We start from the raw sequence: 10,694 nt of genomic DNA on the forward strand, positions 1-10,694 counted from the left end.
ACAAAGCCCAGAACTGGAAGAAAGCTCACAAGATAGCAGGAAAAAAAAAAAAAGCAACAAGACAGCTCTTAAATGAGTTCTCAGGATAATGGAGTAACCTGGGAAAAAAGTCCAGGACTATCACCTGTAACGAGGAGGGCGGGCATGATTTGTATTTGACAAATTGAAAGATAAACTATAAAAGGCAGGGAAATTTTAGAATGGAAACTAATTTTCTATATACCTGTTTTGTAGACTTGACCACAGGCAGGTTCAATGTAATTTTAAAGAACCCAATCCCTAAAACTTGACAACTACAGTGCACAAACCTTTGAATTCTAATTGAAATGAACTGGAAAACAATACACAACTACAAAACAACTGCGGTAATTTGAGCAATGAGTATTTCAAAACATAAAGGAATTATGTTATTTTCTTTCAGAAGTCATTACTTAGAGATTACAAAAATATTAACAGATTAGATAATTTGATGTCTTGGCTCAAAATAATGGGAGTGGGTGGGAGTACAGATGAAACAACCAGCTGTTATAATTATTGATGCTGCCTCAGATGTACACGGAGATTTTTCATACTTCTCTACTTTTGTATGTTTGACATCTTTAATAAGTGTTTTTAAAAGAAAAAATAGTCTTAGAAATTCACTAATTTACTAGAGGTAACTACCAAATTATAGGAAATACCAGGAAGAGAATATTAAGTGGTAATATGGTCTTGTAAGCACCAAAACCAGACCGGGAAATTCTATAAGCTAATACCTCCTCCATAAAAATGGCTCCAAGGAAAAAGTCTGAGGGGCCACTTATAGATAAAATTATTCGTAATTGTTAAAGATGGGTGAGAGGTTACTTCTGTATTTGTTGAAATATTCCATAATAAAAATGTTACTCAAAAAAAAAAAAAAATCAATCATGATTATTATCTTCAGAGAATGAGAATACTCAGAGTATTCAAATTCCGGCCATCTTGAGGAAAGTGAGAAATAGATACTAAAAACGTAGATTCAAGACAAACCAAATCAAACCAGTTGCCTTCCAGTGGATTCTGACTCACAGCGACCCTGTAAGACAGAGCAGAAACGCCCCATAGAGTTCCCAAGGAGCTGCTGACGGACTAGAACTGCTGACCTTTTCATTAGGAGCCGAGCTCTTACCACTGCACCACCAGGCCTCTCATTCAAGACAACTGAAACAATATTCTGGAGAAAAATTAAGCCACTCCCCCCCCCCAAGTTAGAGTAACCACTACAGAAATGGGAGCATTGACTGCTTCACAACTTTTACTTCAGTTAAAATTCTTTTCAGAAATATGGTCTTGGTAAATTACATGATTAACATGCATTTCATTTGTTGTACTTGAGTCATGTTTGCCTTTGTGGCTTAGCTGATTTCTCCCACTGCCAGGAGAGTGTGAATTATTTATCAGTTAGGAGATAGTTCTTGGCTGTTGAGGGAACAGCATGTGCAGAAGTCTCGTGCTAGGGAGCCTCTTGTGCTCCAGGACCTCAGTCTCGCTGAAATAGCAAACAACTGCAGCGAGGTTTGAAGTAACTGGAGAGAAAGAGCCTCCATACCCTTGAAGGTCTGGTACGGTATTTTGGACTTCATTCTAAGGTCTATGGGAAGTCACTTATTTCAAGATGGACTGTAGTATTTGAGTTTTGTTTGATACAGCAGTCTAGATGTTATCTGGAAAATCAATAGTGGGAACCGATGCGTGGAAACAAGACAAATTCAGGAAGAGCTCATGGTAACCTGCAACAGGAAGACTCTGCTGGAGATTGGATAATGTGGAAATTTGAGTAACAGGCAATAGATGAAATTTAGCAAACTTGGGAAATTAATCCAGTCATCAAATAACAGAGTACACTTACAAGATGCAGGCACCATACCATGCACATGGGCTGGTGGGAAAGACAGGCATTGCTGCCTTCATGGTTGTAGTGGACTAGGAAGTTAAATGGACAAACAATGTATGATGGCAAATTCTGATACATGCCACAAACAAAACTAAATGGGGTGGAGAAAGTAACATTTGAACAGACCAGAAGCATGAGTTGGGGGTGGATATTGCTGACGGTGGTTGAGTAAGGGGCTAGAATGGGAACTGAGAGTAACAGTTCCATGTAGAGAGAACAGTAAGTCTTTTGTTACCTGGTAAATAGCTATGCTTTAAAGGTAAATAGCTATGCTTTGAAAGTACAAGTTAAAGCCCTTTTTTTTCCCCTCTGCTCATCACCTATGTATTCCACGTTGATGCACGTTAATTTTTTTTTTTAAATGTAGTCCTTTCCCAGGATGTGTTTTGGTCTTGGTTGTTTTATATTAATATTTTTATTTTGTTGTGAATCCTTGATCTTTATGTTCAGCTCTCATTAAATTCATGAAAGGAAACTCTGGATATTGGTTTTCCTATTCGTTTTCTCTGCTCGAGAGACATGGATGGGCCTCAGGAGGAGGCAATTCTCAATCACAGGACGGTACATGATCAGAAACCTGTTATTTGTTATGTTTTCCTGTTCTACTGGGAACCACACTGGAAATTGGACTTAAAGACCTCAAAAAGTCTCTTCCAACTGCGCAATTTTATGAAGTCCCCAATCCAGTGGCTCTTAAACATCTCTTGCTATCACGGACTTGTTTGATGTTTGAAAATACGAAGCAAGTCTGGACCAACGGATAAAAAAAATTTTTTTAATTGTGGCAACACAGACAACTGTATCTAAGTTTTGAGGGGGCTCACGGACCTTACAGCTGAAACCTCTGACCCACTGTGTACAATATTGCAAGTTCAAGACACACAAGCTACCTAAGAGCTATTACGGAAAGAGAACCTGTAGGTGGACGATTAAGCACATTACATTTAAACGTTTATTGCTAGTACTACATTTTTATTTTATTTTATTATTTTTTAAGGGGATACCTCACCCTCTGTGAGCAACAGGAAAGCTGTTTTCCATTATCTTTAACTATTAGGCCCTTTAGTTTACTTACTGTAGCTAAATCTGGGGTAATAATACAGTATTTTCTTCAGTGTTCCTTTCTCAAAAGCTTTGTTAATAAAAAGCAAAATATAAATTGTAAGTAAATTTCCTTTATAATGCTTATATTGCATTTAGCATAAGGGACAATTTTTAACCAACTCAAGTCGCTGCTGCTCTATATCATCTATTCCATTTTGCAGATGATGCAAAAATCAAGACATCTAAGGTTACAATGGAGAATAACAAAAATTCATTATCATGTGAAGTTCCTTTAAATTTTTCATAAAAAAGAAACACGGCTAGATAAAATCTGTTTTCTTCAACTGAAGAAAAAATTTCATCATTTGGACTAATTGGTGGCTTTCTCTTCCCTCTCTCCCCATAGTAGGAAACGAGATCCCAATAGGGTGGGGATTCTGTCAACTTTCCTATAATTCTGTCCTGAGAAAGCAGCTGCTCTGTGGGTCAGCAGTCAGATTCTGGAGCTGGGTGACCAGCCTCAGGAGGCCTGTGGGTTACACTCCATGGTGTCAAGGGAGACCTCTGTCACGACACAGTCACAGCCCCCTTAGGAAGGTGTGTCCCACAGGAGCCTTCTAGCTCCCTCCCTTATCCGTGAGGCAACCCTAGGAGCAGTGGGGCTTCCTCTGGGTGTCTCTACGGAGGCTGACACCTTGCCAGGTCCTATGGCTCCTGCTCAATATTCAATGCTTACAGGACTACAGCATTTTGATCCAAAGGAAGTGGAGAACAGAGCCAGGAGGAGGAAGGGAAAATCATAGCTCATGAGAGGGACCCCAGCATCCAGAAGGAATACCACACATCATACCTAGAACAGCAGGCAGTTTTCAAGAAATGAGAACTGCTAGGCAAAACCATAAATATTTTAAAAGCAAGAAAAATATAAGAGCACTTCAGGTTTTCAGTCACAGAATAAAAAACTTTCTGATACTAAAAATTTTAAGTTTGGAATTTTTAAGTCAGTAATTAACTGGAAAGGGAATGGCCTGGAAATTCAAGTGGAAGAAATACCTCAAAATAGAGAGAAAAAAAAACCATATGGGCAGAAAAGACATGAGATTTAGAGGACGTAACAAGGAGAAATGACATGTGCATAACAGGAATTCCATAAAGAGACACAGATGGAGACAAAAGAACAGATAATTTTGCTGGTTTAAGATAAGCCCGATTCTGTAGTACCCAGCAGGATATTTAAAAAAGCTACAACTTGAACCGTAAGTTGGAAAAATTCCTATGTTTAAACCGCTTGGGAAAAAACAAGTTCTATACAAAGGCTACAAATGTAAAATGGCACCTGACAGCTGCTGTGAAACACTGGACGATATAGCTACTGACAGAACATACTAATGTGTCCCACGTGTTTACCATTGCCATTTTTTTTACCTGGAAAAAAAAAAAAAAAAAGACAAGCTGATCCTAAAATTCATATGGAAATGCAAGGGACCCAAACTAACCAAAACAACCTCGACTCACAAGTTTCCAATTTCAAAATCTACTACAGAGGTACCATAACCAGGACTGCATGGTATTGAAGGTATAAAACCAAAAACAAACCCAAACCCACTGCCGTCGAGTGGATTCCGACTCATAGCGACCCTGTGGGACAGAGTAGAACTGCCCAATAGAGTTTCCAAGGAGCACCTGGCAGATCTGAACTGCAGACCTCTTGGTTAGCAGCCATAGCACTTAACCACTACACCACCAGGGTTTCCACTGAAGGTACAAACATAAACATAGGTAAATGGAAAAAAACCGAACGTCCACAAATAAACCCTTAGGTTTTACAGCCACTTGATTTTCAACAACGGTGCCAAGTCAATTTCAGTGGGTTAAGATTACTCAACTGGTACTGGAACTAGGTACGCACAGGTAAAAGGGAAAAAAGTGGACGTCTGCCTCACACCATACACAAAAATTAACTCAAAATGAACCAAAGACCTAAATATAAGAGCTAAAACTATAAAAACTCTTAGAGAAAACATAGGTGTAAATTCAAGGTGTGACCTTGGATTAGGAATAGTTTCTTAGATATGACACCAAAAGCACAAGCCAATAAAAGAAAAGCTAAACTGGACTTGATTAAAATTTAAAAATCTGTGCTTCAAATGACACTATTCCAAGGTAAGGAAACAAAATACAGAATGGGAGAAAATATTTGCAAATTATATATCTGATAAGGAACTAGTATCCAGAACATATAGACTTACAACAATAAAAACAAACAACCCAATTAAAACCTGGGTAAAAGATATGAACACACTTTCTTCACAGAAAATATACAAATGGCCATTAAGAACAAAAAAAGATGCTCAACATTATTAGCAACCAGGGAATGCAAATCAAAACCATCATGAGATACCAGTTCACACCCATGAGGATAACTACAAAAAGACAAACTATAAAAGGTGCTGGCAAAGATGTGGAAAACTTGAACCCTCATACAGTGCTGGCGGAAATGTAAAATGGTGCAGCCTATGAAAAACAGTTTGGCAAATGTAACCAATGTCATGGAAAAATTCTGTAAACCTAGTGGAATTTGTTAAATGGGAACCTAACTTGCTCTGTAAACTTTCACCTAAAACACACAAGAAAAATAGCTGGGCAGTTTCTCAGAAAGTTAAATATATAGAACTATCATATAAGATTTACCTATTCCACTCCCATATACACATATACACACATATATATACGAAAACCAAACCCGGTGCCATCGAGTCAATTCTGACTCATAGAGACCCTACAGGACAGAGTAGAAATGCCCCAAAGAGTTTCCAAAGAGCACCTGGCGGATTCGAACTGCTGATTCTTTCGTTATCAGCCATAGCACTTAACCACTACGCCGCCGGGATTTCCTACGTGGATAGATATGTACATACACACACACATATATATATACGTATATATACACCCCCCAAAGTTGAAAACATTAAGTTCACACAAAAACTTGTACACAGATGTTTATAGCAACATTATTTATGAGACAAAATAAGAAATGTCCATGAATTGATGACTCTTCACCAACTGATGAATGGCTAAACAAAATGTGGCATGTCCATAATGGAATACTGTTTGGTGATAAAAAGCAATCAAGTACTGACACATGGATGAACCCTGAAAGCACCATTAGCGAAATTACGGATCTAGGCAATGATCACCAGTGGCTTAAAAAAAAAGAGAACACCAATTATTATGTGCCTCGGATACCACTGCCAATGGTATTTTTCAAAAAAATCTCACGTAACCAGAATAGCCTCTAGGACTGACTACCATTTTTAAAGCAAATACAAAAGACAGAAATTCAAACAGCACCATAGATGCAATCAGAAAAATCCAATGTGGGAAACTCAGCATGACAATCTGATTTGTCTGGCAAAGTGCAAGGGAAACCCATTTTAAGAAAACAGAATTTCTGAATCGTCACTGTATAATACACTCTACACACTTGAAATGTGGCTGATAAAAATTCAGATGTGCTATAAATGGAAATACATTTTGAAGACAGCATAAAAAAATTAAAAAATTTAAAATTATTGTTAAAGGAAACAATGTTTCTTTTACTACTACAAGTAAAATATGGGGCCCTACTGAGATGGAATATGTTTTTTTAAGTATATTTTCACCATAATAAAAAAAAAATTGTATGTGGCTCACAGTATGTTTCTACTGGACAGTGCTGCTCTAGATTAAAAATTATCTACCAAATATAAAGTGTGACCTTGTTTGGATCTCAATTAAAAATCAACCACCTGTATAAAAACATTACACAATCAGTGACATCTGAACACTGGGTATTTGATACTAAGCAGTTGTTTTAATGTCGTTGTTTTTAAAAATCCTTAGAAATACAAGCTCAAATATTTATAAATTAAAATGTAAAATAAACTAGGCTGGGCCCTAACCTCTACCTGCCCATCAAAAAGAGCCAGGCTCAGGGCAGCTGTCACCGGGGAAAGGAAGCCCTGTTAGGCCAACCTGAGTCCTTGTCCCAACTGTGTCCCTGGGCAAATAACTTTTCTCCCAGCCGCCGTTTTAACAGCGTACCTCGCTTACATTGTATGAGTATTAGAAAATGCGGTTAAACCTACAGCTGAGTGCCTAGGCCTAGTAAGCGTCAGTTAACGTGGTTCTAGCGCCACAGCTCAGGTGATGGGGGAGGGGTTGGCGCGATGTCACCGCCTCCGACGCCGGGGCCTTATCTCCACTAGGGGCAGCCACTGAGGACAGACTAGACACTGAAGTCTCCTCCTGTCCCCATAGCCCCTCCAGGCACCTACCCCGAGAGAATCGAGTCTTGAGCCTTTCTTTCCTTCACGGTTTGGCCACACGCGAGGGGAAACCCTCCCATTTACTCCTTCCCTTAAATCAGTTCATAGTTTTACTTGAATATTCTATGTTTAAAGGAAAGCTTTTAATACTAGCCTTAACTGAAAGAAAAAGTTATTTGGAAGCTTAAAAAAAAAAAAAAGGAACAAAAAAGTAAAGATTATCAAAGAAAAAAATAGATTACAACATACAAACAATACGTTCAATTTATAAATATGCACTGGGTATACAAGAATAAAAGATGCTCAAAGCGAAGCATAGATTTAATGTCAGTAATTAATCTCTCCCAATACTGATTAAAATAAACTTACTCCTTATCTTGAAATGAAAAAAATTTTGTCTAAAAATGAGCACCGTAAGTATCACTTTTCACTGATACATCATGATGTATCTTTTGTCTAACCGAAGAGCCGGGAATATTTTCACTTACTAGAAACTTTCAAAAACACGCACTGAAAATATATTACAATCAGTTTCGGTGTTTTTTTTTTTTTAAAAGGTCATCTGTAGTTTTCGCAACTCTCCCCGCGCCAGCAAGTTGCGGCCCCGTCCAGGCCGGGCCACCCCGGGCGGTCCCACCTCGGTCGGCCACGAGCCGCAGGCCCTCCCGCCCTCAGAGTCCAAGCAGCCGCCAGGAGCCCCAGAGCCCCGCAAGCAGCTGTGGAAACTAGAGGAGCGAACCCGCCCGGCCCTCCCGCGGCCGAGTTACTCGCGCACCGGCCGGCCGAGGCGCCCCCAGAAGTCATGCGGGCGGAGGGCGCCACGAGGGAGACGGCGCGGCCGGGCGCCCTGCCCCTCCCCCACCAGACGGCGCGGCCGCCTCTTCCGGCGGGAGCCAGGCTCCGGGGCCAGGCGGCTCCTCCGAGCGGCTGCGCCGGCCCGGGGCCTCCCGAAAGGACCAGGAGCGAGGCCTAGAGTGGGGCCGTCCCCGAGCCCGCTCCCCGCGTGGCTCCAGGCCGCGAAAACCGCGCGTCCGCGGGCGGGCCGGGCGCCGGGGCGGGGGTGGGGGTCGGGGTGCGGGTCGGGTGGGGGCGGGGGCGGCCGGCGCCATCATGCTCATCAGCACCCGCGTCTGTTATAGGAAACGGACTCGCATGAAAGGAGGCGCCAGGCCCAGGGTCCCGCAGGCCGGCTCGGCAGCCACTGTCCCGGCGGGGAGGGAGCGGGACGAGGAAACGGAAGTGGAGACGCGAGGAGACCGCTCTGCGCTCAACTGAGGCGGGAAGGGCGACCAGAGCGCGGGCTGCGGCGTCCGCGAGTCTCTTAGCAGAAAGTACGTTCAAAGATACCAAGTAAAGGACAAGCAAGGAGCTGACTGAACTCTCACCAAAACTGCGCTCACGAGGCAAAAGACAAGCACCAAAGATTTACATCCGAAAAACGGTGCCTCCACGAACAGCGAGACACGCAGAGACGGAAGGGCCCAGAGCGGGGCCCCTGAGGAGAGAAGGCTCTGGAAAAAAGTCTCCAAGGGCTGAAAATGGTTCCCGGGAGAGCGAGAGCTGGGGAGGAGGGCGGAGCTGCCGTTTCCCACAGTGAAGTCGTACACTTGAACCCCCATCATGTGCTGCCTGCCTCAGAAGAACGAACTCCTTCCCCGACTACGGCTCCGCACCCCACAAGTGGCGGGCCTGGCTACTCACCCTTCCAGTCCGCTCCGCCAGCCGCGGCCTTACCGGAGCCTTCCGCACACTCTCTGCTCTCCGCCGCGAACTCAAGCCCTTCCCGCCGGGCCCATGGACCCCGCCTACCGATTGCTAAATCCCCCACAGTCCCCACCCCTTGTTGGCCCGTCCCTGCCGCCCCGTCCCCGGGTGTGCGCCCTTGACCTCAGACCCCGCCCCCATGCCTAATCTCGGCTCCGCAGCCCCCACGCCCAATTCTCCCAGTTCCCCGCCCCCGGGTGAGCGCCCTGACCTCGGGCCCCCCACCCTGTCCCGCCCCAGGTCGCCCCTCACCTCGGGCTCGGAGACTCCACGCTCTCGCTCTTCACATCCGGCACTTCCCTCGTCCTGCCTGAGTACCTAGAAAAGGGTGGAACGCGGTGGACTTGGCAGTTGTACCAGAGGCAGTTGAGGCTTGTTTACCATCACCATGGAAACCCCTGCGAGCGCGCCCGGACGCCCCCCCAGGGGGCGGGGCCAAGCGCGCGGGCGGGCACGAGCTTACAACTCCCGCCGCGTCGTGCGCACCCGCGGCTTCCGGGAGGCCCCGATACCATCGGCGTCTCCGGCCCCTGCTCGGCCCCACACCCTAGACTCCTGAGAGCAGCAGCCCTGGAAGTCTGCACCCTCGCCCGTCTGCCGACTGCTGGCGAGACCGCGGACTCGTCCCCCTCGCTGATCCCCACCTTCAGCTCTCGTAAGACGCGACGCAGTCCTGGTTCCACCGCGGAGCCGGAAGAAGGAAAGGACCAAGGCGGGGCGGGGCCTCCGGGGCGGGCATCTAGGGGGCGGGGCCGCGAGGGCGCCATTGTGACGTTCCCGTAGCGGAGTAGGCGATTGGCCGTGCGGGCGTGGGGCGGGGCTGATGCCGGCGGAGACGAGAGACGCTGAGGCACTCTGGTCCAATGACCTGGACGGTGCTCCTTGGCTCTGCCCCCTCCCTGTGGACCCGTCCCGCTCTCCTTCCGCGCGCGACCGGGGTTTAGCGGGCTATTCCGCTCGCGAGGCCTCCTGGGAGCTGGGCGGGGCTGGGGCCGCCAGCGCGCCATTGTGACGCGCCCAGAGCGGAGCTAGCGATTGGCCTGCTGGGGCCGAGGCCTCGGGGGAGCCACTCCGGAAAGCGGCCGCCCGGAGCAGGGACGTTGTGGGGAGAGGCGTAGCGGGACGGGACGGGCCAGGCCCTACTCAGGGGAGGGAAGTGGCCCACTGGTCACTGCCGAAGCCCTGGAGGATACGGACTAGGTTAAAAATTATCCCCGATGAAAACAAAAAAAAGAGCCCAAAGGAGCCCTGCACTGAATAGACGCGTGAGAGAAGAAAATAAGTTTTGCTGAGAGAGGAGACAGAACACCTGAGGCGTAGTAAAGGCGTCTTTGAGTGCTAGGTTTTAAAGCCGAATTAGTCAGTCTGACAGACGTTGCCCACGTGTCCCGTGGCTCGGAATCACAGAGCCCCGGAGCCGATGGACTGAGTGGTTAATGGCTACTCTGCCTGAGACAGTGAAGCAGATTGTCTTGATCGAGAAAACCCGTTGCCGTTGAGTCGATTTCGACTCATAGCCGGAAAATTAAATAATTTGAGGTGTAATTCCGGCTCATAGCGACCCTATAGGACAGAGTAGAACTGCCCCATAGAGCTTCCAAGAAGCACCTGGTGGATTTGAACTGCTGACCTTTTGGTTAGCAGCCATAGCACTTAACCACTTC

At 45.6% G+C, this 10,694-nt stretch overlaps 1 protein-coding gene across 3 annotated transcripts in view; it reads right to left on the minus strand.

Moving 5' to 3' along the window:
- The window catches only part of HNRNPF (heterogeneous nuclear ribonucleoprotein F), a 32,929-nt gene extending 23,184 nt beyond the window's left edge, over window positions 1-9,745 (minus strand). For 2 of the 3 annotated variants that reach the window (XM_010589269.3, XM_010589270.3), the window contains exons 1-2: window positions 9,675-9,745; window positions 9,283-9,348 (exon numbers count right to left, since the gene is read on the minus strand). The gene's annotated coding sequence lies outside the window, so the exon portion shown is untranslated. Of the gene's footprint in view, window positions 1-8,967; window positions 9,054-9,282; window positions 9,349-9,674 lie in introns of those variants that run through there. The other variant, XM_003408916.4, reaches the window with a different exon arrangement.
- Window positions 9,746-10,694: the final 949 nt, after the last annotated feature.

The sequence above is a fragment of the Loxodonta africana genome, chromosome 16 (assembly GCF_030014295.1).
Source record: "Loxodonta africana isolate mLoxAfr1 chromosome 16, mLoxAfr1.hap2, whole genome shotgun sequence".
Classification (NCBI taxonomy): domain Eukaryota; kingdom Metazoa; phylum Chordata; class Mammalia; order Proboscidea; family Elephantidae; genus Loxodonta; species Loxodonta africana.